The sequence below is a fragment of the Mirounga leonina genome, unplaced genomic scaffold, assembly GCF_011800145.1.
Source record: "Mirounga leonina isolate KUSES-001 unplaced genomic scaffold, KU_Mleo_1.0 Mir_151, whole genome shotgun sequence".
NCBI lineage: Eukaryota > Metazoa > Chordata > Mammalia > Carnivora > Phocidae > Mirounga > Mirounga leonina.
In genome coordinates this window covers 10051523-10071786 of record NW_023270377.1, presented here as the reverse complement: position 1 = coordinate 10071786, position 20264 = coordinate 10051523, and the positions used below count along the sequence as shown (strand labels likewise).

At 38.2% G+C, this 20264-nt stretch overlaps 1 long non-coding RNA gene across 1 annotated transcript in view; it reads left to right on the top strand.

Moving 5' to 3' along the window:
• Positions 1-20264, top strand: part of LOC118011970 — a 44755-nt gene that overhangs the window by 22648 nt on the left and 1843 nt on the right. Inside the window, exon 2 of the long non-coding RNA XR_004679578.1 lies at positions 16209-16519. This is a non-coding gene — a long non-coding RNA (uncharacterized LOC118011970). The remainder of the gene's footprint in view (positions 1-16208; positions 16520-20264) is intronic.

Here is a 20264-nt window from a genome sequence, read left to right as displayed (position 1 = left end):
AGATTAGAGTTTACTTCCAACCTGAGGATTCACACCGTCCTACAATTCTGGAAAATTCTCTACAATTACTTCTTCTGTATTACCTTTGCTCTTTTTCTCTCATTCTTTTCTTCTAAATGTTTTGGTACATAAATGTTGCAGCATCTATATCTAACCTCCAGATTCTTATCTATGTTTTAAAAAAAATTCTTCTATCTCCACTCTGCATTATATGTGAGTACGCTAGTATTAGTTTTGAATTCATTAAATTAACTTATTCTTTGGCTGAGTAGGGTATAAAACTTCCCTTGTTCACTTCTCTTTTTCTCACATTATTTGCATTTTTTTATTTTAAGATTTCTTTTATTAATTCTCACCTCTTGTTTGAAGTAACAGCTGGTTTAGGCCCCCTTTCCCCATCCCCATACTGCAAACTCTTACGACTCCGGCTAAAGGCTTCCTCTGGCCAGGGGAATTTATTCAGCCCCCATTCAGGACAAGCAAAAACTGCAGGATGTCAACACCCCCCCCGCCGGGGGTGAGGGGCAATGCTTAACCCATAACAAATGGAGCTTGAGAAGTGTATACATCAAATTCCTTGCCTCTCAGGATAGATAACTGGGGCATGTTCAAATCATCTCCCAGAAGCCCTCAGGCATACTGAATGTTAAGGCTTGTAATGGTACCTGATCACTGACTCTCCATCTTTTGGTTTCCCTGCCTCACTCTCCCCCTCCTGAACGACTGGTGCTTTCAAGAATCATCTTCCAAATAAATAGCCTTCAATCAGATTCTAATCTTAGGGTCGGCATCAGGGAAAACGAAGCTAGGACACTCCTTCCAATGTCTTTGTTTGTTTTAATTTTCACTTGGACAGCCTCAAACATACTCAGTTTAAATACTTCGCTTAATTCATAAATGTGCAAGATATATGAATTTTGTTCATAGGAAATGGCTACTCCAATTGTAGCTGGTAGTCTCACTTTAGTAGAAGAGATTTTGTTTTGTTTTATTTTGTCTTCTCTTCTTTTTATTCCTCTTTCCACTCAGGGTCCATTCCTTTCTCTTTGCTGGTTTGGAGTCATTGCTGTTGGGAATTGTTAGAGAAATGTCTGATACTTCTGTTTCTTACCCACCATGCTTTATATTTTGTTTTATATTTTTCATCTCTTCATTCCATCTTGATGCCTTCTGGGAGAATTTTCTCAGCATAGATTTCTAAGTCACCAGTTTATTTTTTTATCCACTCAGATCTCCATTCCTTGATTGTTTTATTTCAATGATTATTTTTCATGTTAAGTATATGTCCTTCATAAGCCCTGTCACTGTTACTCTTAGCTTCATAAGGGCCTTTATTGTTCTTCTTTAAAATTGTCCTGGCTGTTTAATCAGGTCCACTTCCTGTGGTGTAGGGTCTTATTTCTTACTGATACGATTCTCTGTCTCTGTCTCTAACTCTGTCACTCTCTTTCTTTCCCTCTGTCTCTAACTCTGTCTCTCTCTTTCTCTCTCTCTCTCTTTCTTATCCTCTCTCTTTTTTTCCCTCTGTCTCTCTCTCTTTCCCTCTGTCTCTATCTCTGTCTCTCTTTCCCTCTGTCTATATCTCTGTCTCTCTCTTTCTTTCCCTCTGTCTCTCTCTTTCCCTCTCTTTCCCTCTCTTTCTTTCCTTCTTTTTCTAACTCTGTCTCTCTCTTTCTCTCTCTCTCTATCTCTCTCTCTTTCCCTCTGTCTCTCTCTCTCTATCTCTCTCTTTTTCTCTCACTCTTTCCCTCTGTTTCTAACTCTGTCTCTCTCTTTCTCTCTCTTCTTTCCCTCTGTCTCTCTCTCTTTATTTCCCTCTGTCTCTATCTCTGTCCCTCTCTTTCTTTCCCTTTCTAGCACACTGATCCCTCCCTTTCTTAACACTGAGCTTCAGTTTATTCCTCTGAAATTCTCCCTTGCCTATGCTTGAAATGGTGACCTTGGAGGGAAAACTGAAACGGAGCCTTTGTGTTAATTTGTGGGTCCAGCAGAGTAGACCTCCTCCTCACTCTATTTAGGAACTCTGGGCTTCACTGTGTGCAACTTTTGTTTTCCTTCCTCTCCTGCTCCCTTTCCTTATCACCTCCCCTCTCTGGCCCAGGCACTGGTCTGCTTTGGGGGCACTACCTTCCATTACAGTTGTTGAAGGAGTCAGGGCAGAAAGCTCAAGAAATTATAAAACCATCAGTACCCATTGCTCCCCTCAGTACTGACACCACCCCATGTTTTTCTTCTGCTTTTTGATGACATTGCTAATGTCACCCAATGGCAGAGCTGAAGCCAAACCTGGGATTAGAGCTTCAAGGTGATGGGTGCCTTTGACCAAGACTCTTTTGTGCCTATCTGTGGTTGGCCCAGCCTCCAGCATTTCCCAAAGTTAACACGCATAGTGGTACAGATGACAGCTTAAGTATACATGTTTCACCCAGAAATGTCATTAGGGTTGCCATTCCACCCAGGTGGCCACTTCTTGGCACAGTTGTCCAAGGGTGAAGAGACATGACCACCTCACACTGCCTCCTTCCTCTAGGTCTCTCTTTGTCCCCAACCTCTCCTCTATGTCCCCTGCTTCACTCCTCCAGTCTACCAATTTTCCCCTATGTTGGACCCTATGTGCTTTCCGTCTCCTGGAGCTTTTTCATAGTTGTGCTCTAGTGGTTAAAGTAAGACCTCACATTAATTCCACTTTACTCAGTGAAGGACTCAAAACCCAAGCTGGATTCACAACCTAGAATTGGAAGCCAAATTTCCACTGGGAAAAAAGTGCTTAAGGGAAACAAATGGCCATTTCCTCTCTTGAAAATAATTGGGAACCAAGTGAATAAAAGGTAATTCAAGCATAAGATTTCATCTAACAATTTTTTAAGTGACTAAAAAATTTAATTCGTCTTAGAGTACTTTATCAGACCTCTATTGGTTAAAGTCTTTCTATTTTTAAAAACTAGTTCATTCAGTTAATTAATACTTCTGGATAAAAATGATGGATAATCTCTTTTGTGTAACTCTAAAGAAAAAATGACAGAAAATTATAGAAAGCTAAATTTAGTATAAGTTCAAAAATCCATTTGCAAAAACTAAACTATAGTAATAAAGTGCTAGCACTAAATATACTTTTACCATAAAAAACTGCTTTATTTGGAAATTATAATTTTTTTAAAGATTTTATTTATTTATTTTACAGAGAGAGAGATAGCGAGAGCAGACACACAAGCAGGAGGAGTGGGAGAGGGAGAAGCAGGCTTCCCGCCGAGCAGGCAGCCTGATGTGGGGCTCTATCCCAGGACTCTGGGATCACGACCTGAGCCGAAGGCAGATGCTTAACGACTGAGCCACCCAGGAGCCACTGGAAATTATAATTTAAACAAAATAAAAATTATTAGGGGCACCTCAGTGGCTCAGTCAGTTGAACATCAGGCTCTTGATTTCGGCTCAGGTCATGATCTCAGGGTCCTGGGTTTGAGGTCTGCATTGGCCTCCACCCTCAGCAGGGAGTCTGCTAGAGATTCTCTCTCCCTCTCCCTCTGCCCCTCCCCCTGCTCACACACTGTCTTTCTATAAAATAAATAAGTCTTTTTAAAAAATGATTAAAGTGGCTTTATTTCCAAAATATTCTGAATCAAATAAAATCTAGAAACTTGAGTTTTTACAAAACTATAAATTCTGTAATACATGCAATTCTAACCAGAAATGGAGATAAGGGAGAGCTTAGAATCATTCTCACCAAAAATACTTTCCCTCAGTGTGACCACTCTTACTCTTCTAGTGGTTTGATCTTTAAATAATTCAATTATGTTGGGGTGAAGAAAAGAAATTTGAGGACCTAAAGTGGTGAAGAAGAAAAAAAAAAAGAAAAAAATTACTCGGGGCAGAGGGGTGTGGATTTATACATTGTAAATGATAAGATGGAATGAGAGAAAAATTAGCACACTCATCCTTTGTCTTCCCCCAACAAAATACTCAGATAACAGTTGCTCTTCATGTGAAAAGAGAACATAGAATCTTCTGAGGGGTACACGGATGGCTCAGTTGTTTAAGCATCCAACTCTTGATCTCAGCTCCAGTTGTGATCTCAGTGTGGTGAGATCAAGCCCCGCGTAAAGCTCTGTGCTCAGTGGGGAGTCTGCTTGAGATTCTCTTTCTCCCTCTCCTTCTGCTCCTCTCCTGCTCACGCATGCACATTCTCTCAAATTAATAAATAAATCTTTAAAAAAAAAAAAGAATTTTCCAAAGGCCTAAATCCTAAATTGGCTGCCTAAGCCTTTATAGGGCATTGCAATTCTATTCACACTTCAAATCACTTTGGCTGATTTTGGATGATTCTGATACAATTAGTATTATAAAAAGTGATATCAACTTAACTTTGAACAGTCATCTTTGGGCATGCCCTAAAGTTCTTTTCAGCTTGACCAAACTGTAGACAGGCTTCCTCGTGCCTCTAAGCACCTGACCTCCCTCTCTTCCCAGCCCTTATAGAATCCAGGGTGCCTAGCCACAAAGCTATGTCTCTCTCCCTTTTCTTAGAGTATTTACTTTAGAAAAGTTAAAACTTCAAACTTTCTTTGCCCCTTTGAAATGTAAATATTTGTAAATGCCTTTTGCTGGTTTTATAACCCAAGAATATTTTTATCAAGAGCCTAGGCATCATGCCTTTGAAATATAATCATCAAGGAAGACAATGCCCTCACCTCCTTAACTCTGTGGATGGGTGGAAGGGTAATTTCCATGGGCATCTAGCTCAATGTTGTAAAACTACTTCCTGTCATAAGGATAAGAGAAAGTTTATTTTTCCTTTGGGCAAAGCCAATTAACCAATACAGATGGCCTACAATCCTCCTACCCCCGCTCTTAAATACTTTCCCACACTTTGTTTCAATGGTGTTGAGCTCAGACTGAGTTCTACCATATATCATTACTCTGAACTCTCTCTCTTATTGCAATAATTTTGAATACATTTTTCTTGCCTGATTAATTTTGTCTGCTGCAATTTTCGCTTTGACAGGAAATATTATGGGAAAACCAAGTTTGGCCTCAGCATTTTCAGGGATTATTTTGTGCTGCATTTAAGGGTGAGGAGTTGATTGCCAAATGCTTAAAAATATAACTTTGTAAGAATTCAGAATTGGGGCAAATAATTATAGTGGTCTGTTATTTTCTGTGTAATAATTATAGGACAAACAAGAAGTTAGGATATTTAGAATCCAAAGTCATTCCCAAATTAAATGACCAAGGGGAAATTATTTAACCATTTTTGGCCTCAGTTTTCTCGTTTATAAAATGAAGAATTTTGACAAATTCATTTCCAATTCTAATATTCTAGGATTATTTGGTCATATTTTTGTCTTAAAGACTTGGTTTTATCCTAACTAAAAAGCAATCTTCCTCTTCTATCCGGATATAATCGTTAGACTACATGGTATCTTTAGTTAGAAACACAGACTCACGATGCAATGAGTTCACTGCAATGAGTCTATACAACATTAGTTCATTTCAATGAGCCCATACATCATCAGTGGCCAATTAACAACTCTTTAAATGGCATTTTTAAATGAATAACAGAATTGGTGCCAAGGAGAACAGCTACCTCATGAACACTCCAGCTGTTAATTTTTATCTTTGTTGTATTGCAGCCCAATATTCCAATGATTTCCCTTCTCTTATTTGTAATTAATCAACATTTGTGGAAAGGCTAATGTCAAACTAATTGTAGGAAAAAATGATGTGAGCTCCTCATCTTTCTTGTCCATGTTGCACCTTCATTTTCTATAAAATCCTTCTGAATATTTTTCAGTGTTCTTTCATCCTGCTTTTGTCAGGCAACTATTATTGATAAACCAATATTCCAGAGGGAAGAAAAAAATGTTTTCTCCCTAAATTCTCATAAGTAAATTATTTCCATTTGAAAATATGATATTTATCAACTCTGTGGGGACATGGTGTTGTTTTTTCATATTTGTTGGTATTTTCATTTGGTGGGTCTGTGGGCCCATGGAGACCACCTGGAGTGTCACCCCTGCTCCCCACTCATAGTGGTCAAGACACCTTATTAATATGGAATAACATTCTAAAAGGGATGGCATGTAGATGCCTCAGATTTATCAAATCTTAGAGCTAGTGTAGCTTTTGTAGATCATCCAGTCCAATGATCTTCTTTTACCAATGAGAATTTTGAGAGATTTAATTTGTGCCATTCAGTTTATACTTCTACCATTTGAACTACTCTTTTGATTTACTTTGAAGTTACTGTTTGGTTACTGTTCTCAGTACATTGCTGATGCTTTGATGTGAGTGATTGATCCAACGTTAATGAAAATCTTAAGTGGAAAAAACAATCTACTTTTACAAGTTGTGTCACCTCCATCCTCTTGTTTCATGGGCTTCCCCATTCTGCTATTCTTTCTTTCTTTCAAATTATGAATTTTATTTTTTGGACCTAAGGTCAACAGAATTGGATTAACCATGATTCTTGGTTTGTGACCCAGTATCACCATTGTTCATTGAAAAGAGCCAAAATGTTTTTATGTGTTTGTTTCAAAATATTTTTTGTCTGTTTTAATAATTTAATAAAACACCTTTGAATCCACCACCAGACAGGAGTTGACATTATCTCATTGTATGGTCTTCCTTCCCATTTCTCTGCCTGCTCTAGCCAAGCTCAATATAGTGATTCATGTGTGGTTATCCCTCCCTTCCTCCTTTTGCTCCCTCCCTCCATTCCTTCTTTCCTTTTTTTTCTATATAGTTATTTTCATAGGGAATTTTTTATGTGTTGTCTTCACCAATTTTCCTTTATTTTTTAACAGCTTGATTGAGATATAACTCAAATGCCACACAATACACCCATGTAAAGTATATCATTCAAGATCTTTTAGTATATTCAGAAGGTTCCTCATCCACAACGACAATCAATTTTAATATATTTCATTACCCCAAGAAACCTGGCCTCTTGGCTCTCATTTCCTAATCTTTCCATTCCCTCCCCACTCCTCCAAACCTAGGCAACCATGAATCTAGTTTCTGTCTTTCTTAATTTGCCTCTTCTGGACATTTCATATAATGGAATCATACAACATGTGGTCCTTTGTTTCAGGTTTTCTTTACTTAACATTCTGTTTATTCATGGTTCATACATATTGTAGCATATATCAGTAGTTTATTTTATGACTGAATAACATTCCACTGTATTGACATTTTACTTATTTATCCATCAGTTGATTGATATGTGAGTTGTTTCCACTTTTTGGCTGTTATGAACAATGTGGATATTAAATTCATGTACAAGTTTTTGTGTGGTCTCACATGTTCATTTTTCTTTGTTATGTACCTAGAAGCGGGACTGTTGGACTGTATGACCATATGGTAACTATATGATTAATAGTTTCAGAAATACCAGGCTGTTTCTCAAAGTGACTGCACCATTTTACCCCCAGCAAAAGTGTATGATGTTTCAAAGGAAGGAAGGAAGGAAGGAAGGACTGCTACATTTTATTTGAAGTTGGAATTTTCTTTGTATTCTTTTGTGATTGGGTGAGCTTTTTATTTTTATTTATTTTTTGTTGGAAAGAGATCCTTCACACTTGGAATTTAAAGTAAAAATGTAATATCTCATTGACTATAAATATGAACCATGTCTCGTGTCACATCATTAAACACCCTTGTGGCAACAGTTTGTGGTGAATTTCAATTTTACCAATCCACATCTAATACAATGCAGTTTATGATAACTAAAACAAAAGAAATGTCTCTATATCTGGAAGTAAAAAGACTAAGTCCAAGCCCTAGCTAGAACTGCCATCTATTAGTTCTATAATTTTGGACGAATTATCTAACTTCTTTCCACCCAAGTATTTTGTCTGAAAATGTACATAACAACATCTTTCCTATCTACTTTTTAAAAAAATTTTTATTAACATATAATGTATTATTTGTTTCAGGGGTACAGGTCTCTGATTCATCTGTCTTACACAATTCAAAGTGCTAACCATAGTACTTACCCTCCCCAGTATCCATCACCCAACCACCCCATCCCTCCCACCCCCCTCCACTCCAGAACCCTCAGTTTGTTTCCTGAGATTAAGAATCTCTTATGGTTTGTCTCCCTCTCTGGTTTCATCTTGTTTCATTTTTCCCTCCCTTCCCCTATGATCCTCTGTCTGTTTCTCAAATTCCTCATATCAGTGAGATCATATGATACTTGTCCTTCTCTGATGGACTTATTTTGCTTAGCATAATACCCTCTACTTCCATCCACATTGTTGCAAAAAAGTTCCATCTTTTTTGATGGCTGCATAATATTCCATTGTATATATACACCACATCTTCTTTATCCATTCATCTGTCGATGGACATCTAGGCTCTTTCCATATTTTGGCTATTGTGGACATTGTCGCTATAAACATCGGGGTGAAAATACCCCTTTGGATCACTACATTTGTATCTTTGGTGTAAATACCCAGTAGTACAATTGCTGGGTCATAAGGTAGCTTTATTTTCAACTTTTTGAGGAACCTCCATACTGTTTTCCAGAGTGGCTGCACCAACTTGCATTCCCACCAACAGTGTAGGAGGGTTCCCCTTTCGCCACATCCTCGCCAACATCTATCATTTCCTGACTTGTTCATTTTAGCCATTCTGACTGGTGTGAGGTGGTATCTCATTGAGGTTTTGATTTAGATTTCCCTGATACCGAGTGATGTTGAGCACTTTTTCATGTGTCTGTTGGCCATTTGGATGTCTTCTTTGCAGAAATGTCTATTCATGTCTTCTGCCCATTTCTTGATTGGATTATTTGTTCTTTGGGTGTTGAGTTTGATAAGTTATTTATAGATTTTGGATCCTAGCCTTTTTTCTGATATGTCATTTGCAAATATCTTCTCCCATTCTGTCAGTTGTCTTTTGGTTTTGTTGACTGTTTCCTTTGCTTTGCAAAAGCTTTTTATCTTGATGAGGTCCCAATAGTTCATTTTTGCCCTTGCTTCCCTTGCTTTGGCGATGTTTCTATGAAGAAGTTGCTGCGGCTGAGGTCAAAGAGGTTGCTGCCTGTGTTCTCCTTTAGGATTTTGATGGACTCCTGTCTCACATTGAGGTCTTTCAACCATTTTGAGTCTATCTTTGTGTCTGGTGTAAGCAAATGGTCCAGTTTCATTCTTCTGCATGTGGCTGTCCAATTTTCCCAACACCATTTGTTGGAGAGACTGTCTTTTTTCCATTGGACATTCTTTCCTGCTTTGTCAAAGATTAGTTGACCATAGAGTTGAGGGTCCATTTCTGGGCTCTCTATTCTGTTCCACTGATCTATGTGTCTGTTTTTGTGCCAGTACCATACTGTCTTGATGACGACAGCTTTGTAATAGAGCTGGAAGTCTGGAATTGTAATGCTGCCAGCTTTACTTTTCTTTTTCAACATTCCTCTGGCTACTTGGGGTCTTTTCTGGTTCCATACAAATTTTAGGATTATTTGTTCCATTTCTTTGAAAAAAGTGGATGGCATTTTGATAGGGATTGCATTAAATGTGTAGATTATTCTAGGTAGCATTGACATTTTCACAATATTTGTTCTTCCAGTCCATGAGCATGGAACGTTTTTCCATTTCTTTGTGTCTTCCTTGATTTCTTTCATGAGTATTCTATAATTTTCTGAGTATAGATCTTTGCCTCTTTGGTTAGATTTATTCCTAGGTATCTCATGGTTTTGGGTGTAATTGTAAATGGGATCAACTCCTTAATTTCTCTTTCTTCTGTCTTGTTGTTGGTGTATAGAAATGCAACCAATTTCTGTGCATTGATTTTATATCCTGCCACTTTATGAATTCCTGTATGAGTTCTAACAGTTTTGAGGTGGAGTCTTTTGGGTTTTTTTCACATAAAGTATCATATCATCTGCAAAGAGTGAGAGTTTGACTTCTTCTTTGCCAATTCAGATGCCTTCTATTTCTTTTTGTTGTCTGATTGCTGAGGCTAGGGCTTCTAGTACTATGTTGAACAGCAGTGGTGATAGTGGACATCCCTGCCACGTTCCTGACCTTAGGGGGAAAGCTCTCAGCTTTTCCCCATTGAGGATGATATTTGCTGTGGGTTTTTCATAGATGGCTTTTATGATATTGAGGTATGTACCCTCTATCCCTACACTGTGAAGAGTTTTAATCAAGAAAGGATGCTGTACTTTGTCAAAAGCTTTTTCTGCATCTATTGAGAGGATCATATGGTTCTTGTTCTTTCTTTTATTAATGTATTGTATCACATTTATTGTTTTGTGGATGTTAAAACATAACTTTTCTGTTTGTAAATGCAACTTGTTACCATAACATACTTAAAAGTCTTCTGCATAGTGAGATGATCCCACACCCCAGGAGAATGTAATTTTCCATCTCCTGTGCAGACAGCACACCAGAGCCTCAAGCAGGCTGAGACAAAGGACTAATATCACATGACCAAAATATAAATTCACTGTGATATTGTGTTAAAGATTGTGAATAGTCAATACTCTTCTAGCTCAGGTACAGTGGAACATGATTGAGAAGTTGGAGTGTGGGGCCTTTCAAGCAGGTTGCCTGGAATTTCCTTGCTCCACTATTCACTTTTGGCAAATTACGTAATCTCTCCATGCTTTGCTTTCTCTTCCTCTTCTGTAGAAGGGTGACAGCAACAATCTCTTCATGGACGTTTGAGCATTGAATATGAGATCACACCTGCAAAATACCTGGTACTTCATTGAATCAGCAATTAATTTCCACCTTTGGTTCAAATTCCAATTTGAAAATTACAGTTGATTGCTCTGACATAGCCTTTGAAAGGCTGAAAACTGGATGATTTTGATAATCTAACGTGCCCCAATTTCTACATGGGTAGAAGGCCCAACATGCACCCTAGGCAAAATTCAGAGCCACATAATTTGCGTGATCCCCAACAAAATTTCTCTTGAAATCTCCTCACTTTCTTTTGGTTCTGTGACCTTCTATCCTCTCAGATGTCTGCCAAGTCATTACTCTCCGATAATCTTTGTTGTTTTCCAATATTGGGCTAAGCACGGTACATGAGTTTTAAAAGAATAAAATGTCTCCTCTTTCCTCTTTGGGAAGAGATAATGTTGGCTATGCTGATAAAAGATCAATAGCTCTGAAAGAACTAAATAATAACTGAAGACAATAGAAAAGATGTCACCAGACAAGCATGACTGATATCCAAATCCCCTTTTAATTTGGTCCCTATATTAATTTGTCTCAACTACATAATGAAAGTTTCCACAGAAATGCCCCCTGTGACCTTTTCTATTAAAGTGATCCTCTTGACACCTCCTTTGAGTACCTAAAACTCCATGGAGAACAAATTGAAAACCACTTCCTTTAGGGAGGAAGCACATGTCTCATCTTTACATGCTCTGTCTTACTCAGTTCCAGAGTATTACTGCATAGATGGTTTGTGACCACCTAGAAGAGAAGCAAGGAACCCCCCCCCACCAAGACTAGTGTGTGTCCATTAAATACAAGACAATGCCCAGACCCAGCTAGATGTTCAAAAATGTATAATGGATTGATTCCTAGAAAAAAACCTCCTTCTATATGACTTCTTATACTAGGACAAAAAGGGGAAGAAATAGAAATTTTGTAACCTGACCAACAAGGCATTTAAGAAAATGTGCCGTTTTCCCTAATTAGTCCATTGGAGAATAAAGACAGGAGAGAAGGTGAGATATGTGAATTTGTAGTTGGTAGAATAATCATAGCTGAAGATTCTTGATTAATGGGTGTGCATTCACCTTTAAGGAAGCATCTAATGAGATCACAGCATTCTGTCTTCTGTCCTCTTCTTTTAGGAGATGTATTATTGACTTACAAATAGGGAGCACACTTGTCAAATGTATGGATGATCCAAGATGAAGATGGGATGATAATTCATTGTATAAAAGGATAAATACCCCCCCACACACCAAATTCTCAACAAACTGGACTAGAAGTCAGCATTCACCACATGAAGTTGAACAGGAATGGGCATAAAACCATTGCAGTTCTCAGTTTGAACTGTACCAATATGAAAGGGAGATAGTACCTGTCTTCAAAGTAGTTAGTGTAAAAAAATAAGTTTCTGATTGACAGCAAAATTAATATGAGAAAACTGCGATGTGGCTGCCAGACACATTAATGGTTTCTTAAATTATATAAATAGAAACCTAAAGTCTAGGCAAGTCATCAAAGTCTGGTGCATCCGAATCACCTTGGATGTTTGCTTAAGTGCAAATTCCAGGTTCCCAACATCTACTGAATACACACAAGGGTCTGTCTGGATGTTGTGCCCTGGAGTCTGACTCTAACAGTCTCCAGAGGTGATTTCCATGCCGGTGCCCACTTCAGAGGATTCGTGTCGAGAATAAATGGCACAATATATATAAAAGCACAGTGTTAGCAGAGTGTAAGTGCTCAATAAATGGTAGCTTTAAGTCTTCTTTATGGTCATTTTATCAGTTATATTGATTATTAGTTCTATTGAAAAATTCTTTATCTGGATCAAACTTACCAATTCATCTTGTATGTGAGACCTTTCCTTCCTTTTTTTTCTCTCCCTGCCTTTCAGTCTTCTAGCCTTCGAATATTTCCTTTTTTTCCTTTCCACATATATTAATTAGAACTTACCTATGTACATGGTTTTATCCTTGGCCATGTGGAGACTTAAAAAACATGGGTCCTGCCCTCAGATGATATCCACCTGGTAGGGGAGGTTTAACCTATATATGAATAACCATACAAGAATTGAAGTGCCCTGGAGCATGGGGAAGCTTTCTGGAACTGCTTGTGCTCCAAAGAAGGCGAGGAGCAATAAGGAGTATCATAGATAAGTGTATGACTCCTGCATTCTCTTAATGGAGGACATTTTCTGCAACCAGGAGATCCTTGCCAGAGGAAATAGAGATCCTCTTGGCAAACGCAAGCCATGTTCAGTTCTCTTCACCAGCTCCCAAACCCCACTCTCTACCCACCCCTCTTTATCCTCACACCAAAACCATTGATCTTGTTCCAAAAGAAGATAACACCCTAGAAATTCTCCTCAACATTGTTGGGAATTATTTCATGCTCCCCCAGCTTCAAAAGCTTAGCCAGCGCTTTGCAAACTTTAATGTGCCTAGGAATCACCTGTGCATCTCAGTTAAAGAGATTCCAGTTCATTGGGTCTGGGTTGGAGCCTGAGAATCTACATTTCTAACAAGCTCCTGTTAGAAAAGTTGTAATAATTGATAAACACAAATTAAATATTAATATTAATGAACCATCAGCTAAGAGTTAAAATGCTGCCTTGACAAGCAAGTAGAATAAACATTCAGATGTCAAGAACTTATCAAGAGCAAGACTTCTAGACTAAATTCTTTTTTCTTAATTGAAGTATAGTTGACACACAATGTTTCAGGTATATCACATAGCGATTTAACAAGTCTATACATTATGCTATGGCTATGCTCACCACAGGGGTAGCCACCATCTGTCACCATAAAACATTATTACAACGCCATGGACCATATGCCCTATGCTGTACCTGTTATGTGCATTCCTAAGGCTTCTGTGAAATATTTTAAGTGTGAGATGGAAAAGTTGCATATTTAGCATTGCCTGGGAAATGTTGCCACAGGTTTGTTTTTTATTTTCTTCCAAGATATTATTGAAGCTGTGTTTAATTGCATTTCTGCTGCTACCAAAACACTTTTTTCATGCTACAAAGATTCATGAATCTCCCATTATGTGTATTTATTAGGTGACAGTTCTTGCTGACAATGCCAGAGAATAAAATGCTTCCAGAGGAAACAAGAGATCCAGGTGTCTGCTTTTGGTTTATGTGATGTCAGGTCATCACATTGTACACTGGGGAGTGTTCCCTTTTTGTGTGAAAGGGTCAGATTCCAGATTGTCATCTTATTTTAAAGAATGTGAAGAAAATAAGTGATTCAAAAAATTAAAAATAAATCATTCGGATCATAATATATTCTCTATTTAAGATAGATGATGAAATGAAGAAATGTACCATGCAAATGAGAAGCAGCTTTAGCCAGGAAATATTCTGCCTTATCAACAGCTAATTGTTATTTGAATGTTTATTAGTAAAATGAGAAACTCAAATCTGGACAATGTTGGAAGAAAAAAAAAATGGATTCTATTTTCACCAGACAGAAATCTTAAAGTTTCTATATTTTTATGATGTATACCAAAAAAGTACAGCTTTTAAAATATTTGTATTTCTAGTATTACAAAATATAAATGTATGTTTAAATCAAAGATCACTATGATAAAAGAAGTGATGGATATGAGTTGGAATGACCAAATTAGCAAATTTTATGTTCTAGATCTCATCTCTCTCTGACAGTATCAGAAATAAAATCATAATAAGGACACAAAGGACTCAGATAATAGATTAATAATGCTTCCAACTTGGAATAATAAAGCCAACACTCAAAACTTCTAAAATTCAGTCAATAGACATTATTGTGCATAGTGGACATACATTACATGGAAAAAGAGTGTATCTTTTTATCTTTATATCTCAAAAATATCGCTCAGTTCCTGGTACATGGGCAACTTTTAATAAATGTTTGTTCAATGAGTGCATGACTGCATGAATGCCTGAAAATTCTAGGAGTTACAGAAAAATATGAATGATGTACAGCAGAGGTTGGCAAACTTTTTTTATAAAGAGGGAGATAGTAAATATCTTAGGTGTGCAGGTCATACATTCTCTTTCATAACTCAACTTGGCCATTGTAGTGAAATCACCCATAAATGACAAGTAAAGGAATAGGTATGGCTGGTATTCCAATAAAACTTTATTAACAAAATCAAGCTACATGTAGTAGGTTGTAATTTATTGACCCTAAGATAGAGTAAGGTTGATCATTGTCTTCACGAAGGTGCAACGAGTGAAAGGAAATAGAAAAACAAATATTAAAAACAACTTGAATAGTTTGGAATAGTTCCTTCCAACTAGGATGGTGCAGGTGGTATTCAACTCATACTCCTTTGGAGAAAAATGAAAAGCTGGATTGAAAAACAAAAATAAAAGCAAAGATTGCAGAACAAGGAGTGCAGCCAACATTTGGGGTCACAAGACTCAGAATGAGGGAAATGCATCTGGTGAGCTGTAAATTCCCACTGGCCTTTCCTGGTATTTACCAATTCAAATGGTAGGCAGTGTCCCACGGCTGCGCTATCAAAGTAGGGTGCAGTACCTGTCTGTAAGCTGTTACTATCAGGATGTGTTGAGAGAGTTACAGTATGTGTCAAGTTTAGAAAAGTGTAAAATGAGTAATTTTTGGTCCATTTTATCTAATAACTCTTAAAAATGGTCCTGTAGTTTTATGTCTTTTATTCATTAAATCTTCTCAGGAATTCATCCTTACTGTATTTTACAAAGGTATCATCTAAAGACAGATAAGACATTTTTAGCAAGTAAAATTTGAGTTCTTGATGGTGACACAATCCTTCCAGGAATGCAGTATTGCTTTTATTTTTAAGATTTATTTATTTATTAGAGAGAGAGAGAGCAGGGGAGAGGCAGAGGGAAAGGGAAAGAGAATCACGGAAACAGACTCCCCGCTGAGCATGAAGCCCTAGCCGGGTCTCCATCCCGAGACCCTGAGATCATGACCTGAGCCTAAATCGAGAGTCGGTAGTTTAACCACCCAGACACCCCAGTATTGCTTTTGATTTACTGTTTTTCTAGGTAGAGGCAGTTCAAATGGTTTGCATTTGGTCTTTCTCCATAATAACCCTTACTCCACAGATCAGGGAGCCAGTGTGGGGATTCTGCCTACTGTTAAGTATGTCTATTCCAAGTATGCATTCTGTAACTTGGGAAGTAACCACAGATAGAATACTGGAATCAGTGTCAATTAAGAGCCAGTATCTAGTAGTCCCAGAAAGAAGCAATTTCCTTCTCCCTAATGCACAGTTACCCTGGTTAAAAGCCATAGGTCCCTTTGGGAGAAGATTGGGAGAAAAATTACCAGGATAAAATTTCAGTAGTGTAGTGGGGTCCTCTTTTGAGGGGATCTGGCCTTCCCTACATTGAAGGTGGTGGGTCTATAAACTGGCTCATGTCTGGGAATTGATTCAGGGGTTATGACCCTGTTTTTATGATTTGAGTTAGACTTATATTTACTTGATCTAGAAGTTGTCCGCTTATACAGATCAAGTAAAAAAAAAAAATAGTAGGCTTACTATTTATTTCACTTTTAGGAACACCATGGTTAACTAGCCAACACCATAGGTCTGTGCAAGTCACATGATCCTGATTGCTGTTTTAACTCTGCTGTCCTTTAAGGTAAGTACATCCACCTGGTCTTTGACTGTTGAGTGCTGCTGCTTGGTCCTGCCATCCTGGGGTCCAATTACTTCCACTGAATTTAAATTTTCCAATTTAGTGGCTGTGAGTCCCTCTGTAAGATCTGGCCTTCAGAGAAGAGCTTTCACAAGGATGCTGGGAATCCCTTCACAAATTTATTGTTCAAAGTATTGGTGAAGGTGTATGTCTTGAACCTCGCATTTGAGTAAGTATGCCTTAAATGACAAATCTACCCTAACATTCCAATCTTCCTAAGCCTTTGAAATATTTCCTGCACATTAAACCAAGGGAGGTCAGACATTTCCAGTTTGCTCACAGTGGGCCATCTTTTGATGCCTGGTTTTGTATATTAGAGCCCCTTCTTATTCCCCAAGCTACAACATTAAATCATTAAATGTAGAATCTTTGTTTAGAGAGTCCATAATTCTGCCTGATTCAACTTTATGTTCTTTCTACTATTATTCCACTTCCTTTAATGTCCATTTTCAGATATGTTCCCCTGATTTCTGTTTTAGAAATTAGAAAACTCTTTGTTTTGGAGTGTAGCACACCTCCTTTTGCATTATACTTTTCACCTCACCTCTAGGGGCCCTCTGGGACTTGAGTCAAATTACCAGCCTAGAAGCAAAGATGGGTGGTGGCTGTGGGTTCTGAGAAGACCAGACTACATGTCTTCCACAGCACCTGTTACGGTTTCCTCAGGCAATGCAGGGTTAATCTCAGACAGGTGAAACCCCATCCCTGTGGGTGGGGATGACTCTGTTATTGTGTTTGGGAAGGACACCCTGCTGGAGTGGGGGAGCCAACTCCACTGGGAGCAGGGAGGACTTTTCCATTGGCAAAGAAGACACATCATAATTTAGGGGCTTCTCAGAGTCCATAGTCTCTGATGGTTCATCTCCCCCTCCAATTTCCCCTCCTTTATTTTTCCCGTCCTACTATCTTCTTTTTTTTTTTTTAATATATAATGTATTATTTGTTTCAGAGGTACAGGTCTGTGATTCAACAGTCTTACACAATTCATAAAATAAAATTTAAAAAAAAAGAATTTAGGGGCTTACTGTCCCCAGCTTCATCATTGCCTCCCATCCCAACTTCCAGGATCCCATTCTTTCCCAATGCCCTCACATTAGCAGTAGCACTCTGTGAGGCTTAGAGTTCAACTTGCCTTGTAATTCATCCATTTGCAGGATGAGGGTCTATGTTTGTTGTTCAGCAATTGCAGTTGTAGGGCTTTTGGAGATGAGGGTCTCCTTCAGGGGACCCCTATAAGCTCTTAATTCATTTATATAGTATGTGACCTGGAATTCAAATTCCTGAGCTCATCCTTTTCTCTCTTCCTTTCTTGTCTTTCTTTTTTTTTATTTTTTAGGATTTTATTTATTTATTATTTATTTATTTATATTTATTTATTTTAGAGAGAGCGCACACTCATGAGTGGGGGGGAGGGGCAGAGAGGAGGGAGAGACTCTCAAGCAGACTCTGCACTGAGTGTTGAGCCCATGCAGAATTTGATCTCAGGACCCTGAGAACATGACCTGAGCCAAAACCAAGAGTCGGATGCTCAACCGAATGAGCCACTCAGGTGACCCTGAGCTCATCCTTTTCTTTTACCACTTTGTCTGAGGACATTAGGAGCAATCAACCAACATCATTACATTCTTTAGTTCTCCAAAAGTGTTCTAAAGTATCATATACAGAGTTACTTAGCTTTTTTCTTTTTATAAGTAGTTGATTAGAAGTATGCAATACAGATCTTTTGTGTATCTTTACACAGAATGGCCTTAATTCAATATGACAGTGTCCTCATAAAAAGGTGAAATTTGGACATGGAAACACATACATGGGGAGAAAGCCCTATAAAGATAAAGGTAGAGATTGGGGTGATGCTTCTACAAGCCAAAGAATACCAAAGATTGCTAGCAAACCATCAGAAGCTAGGTAAATTCTTCCTCAGAGCCCTCAGAAGGAACCAACTCTGATGATTCCTTGATCTTGTACAACAAACTTCAGAACTGTGAGATAATAAATTTCTGCAGTTTAAGCCACCTAGTTTGTGGTACTTTGTTATGGTAGCCCTAGTAAACAACTACAGTGTAGGAGTGAAAAATGCCATTCCTATTTCTAGCTTTTGTTTCCTGGACCTATGTACTCTGGTTAAGGGAGAACAACATCATGTATTAGTTGTTGGTTTAGTGCATTTGCTGAAGTTTCTATAACAGCACTTTACCCCTATTATGTATTTTCTCTTATTATGGGTCCAGTAGACCATCCCTCCATATTATCAGGTTAACTGCTGTGATGGTTAATTTCATGTGTCAACTTGACTGGATCATGGGATGCCCAGATGTCTGGTTAGATGTTATTTCTGAGTGTTTCTGTGAGAGCGTTTCTGAAAGATTTGCATTTGAATCTAATGCTGAGTGGAGAGTATCAGTCCCCTGTGTACATCATATAAACTCAAGTTTGCATAACTTCGATAATGCTGTTCCTTCCTCTTAGAAGGTACGCTTTCACATCCTCTAAGGTCTAGCTTAGTCATTTTGTTCCAAGAAGTCTTTCATAAATCACTGCTTTCTGCATCCCCTGTGATCAGGCTAAGTGCCTCACTGTGTCTCCATAAGGCTTGGACAATCATCAACAACTAATAGGGGCTCAACAAATGCATTTAGAGTTCAGCTGAATTGGAAATTATCCATGATGTTAGCAACTTAGTGAAATATAATTATTTGTCCCAATTATTATAGTTTGACAGACTTTATTTTGTATATATAAAGGGTTATGTATCCACTAGATGTTGCTAGAAAATAGACATTATCACTGTTTCAGAAAATACTGCACAAGAAACCAGACACTAATTAAACCTAAAGTCATTTCTGAAATTTTAATTATCATTGACATATATCTAGGTAACTAGAAGTTATTAAACATAACTCGAGATTTAAAATTGTGTTTATTTCATGTACTTCTAATAAGTTTTCTATATATTTTATAATAATTCAGATTTTTTTTTAAAGATTTTATTTACTTATTTGACAGAGAGAGACACAGCAAGAGAGGGAACACAAGCAGGGGGAGTGGGAGAGGGAGAAGCAGGCTTCCCGCCAAGCAGGGAGCCCGATGTGGGGTTCGATCCCAGGAGCCTGGGATCATGACCTGAGCAGAAGGCAGACACTTAACGACTGAGCCACCCAGGTGCCCCAATAATTCAGATTTTTGAAGAGTGTGGTAGACTCTTTTCAAACATGGCATCAGAGGATGGAGCCAAGTGCCCAGAAGGTAGAGCCAAAAGCTGAAAAAATACAATGAACAAAGGAATCACTCCCAGAAAATAGAAATTGTCACAACCCTACTCCCTGGAGAAGGAGCTCCGTGATATGCTCCCAGATGGGTTTCAGAATTAATTAAGACCAGTGACTGTCTGCTGCTTATAGTCTCCTGTACATTGAGTGTTGAGGGCTTAAGGGGCTGATGACAAGTTTTTTTTTGTTCACAGATGTCTAGATCAAGAGTTGCTACCCCTGAGGAGCCTTAACCACATTCAGACATGATTAAAATTGCAAGGATTTGGAGACTGAGCCTGATATCAAAACAAAGATAAGACTTTGGGGGAAGGTTTAAGAGTTTTTTCATGAAAGAAGAATGTGAATAAATTATTGTAGGTGGAGAGTGGACTTTGGAAAATTCTTTCAAGATGGCCACAGTAATTAACCCATCCGTCTATGCAAATCCTTTGTCATGTGACTTTTCCATGTCTTCCATCAAGCGGTGGAGTCTGTTTTCCCATCTCTTTAAATATGGGATGACCTTGTGACTTACAGTGATCAACAGAATGCAGTGGAGTGATGTTGTATGTGTAACTTCTCAAGCTAGTCCTTCAGGGGCCCTGTAGCTTCCACTTTCACCCTCTTGGACTCCTGAGTCCACAATGCTGTGGAAAAAACCCAGTA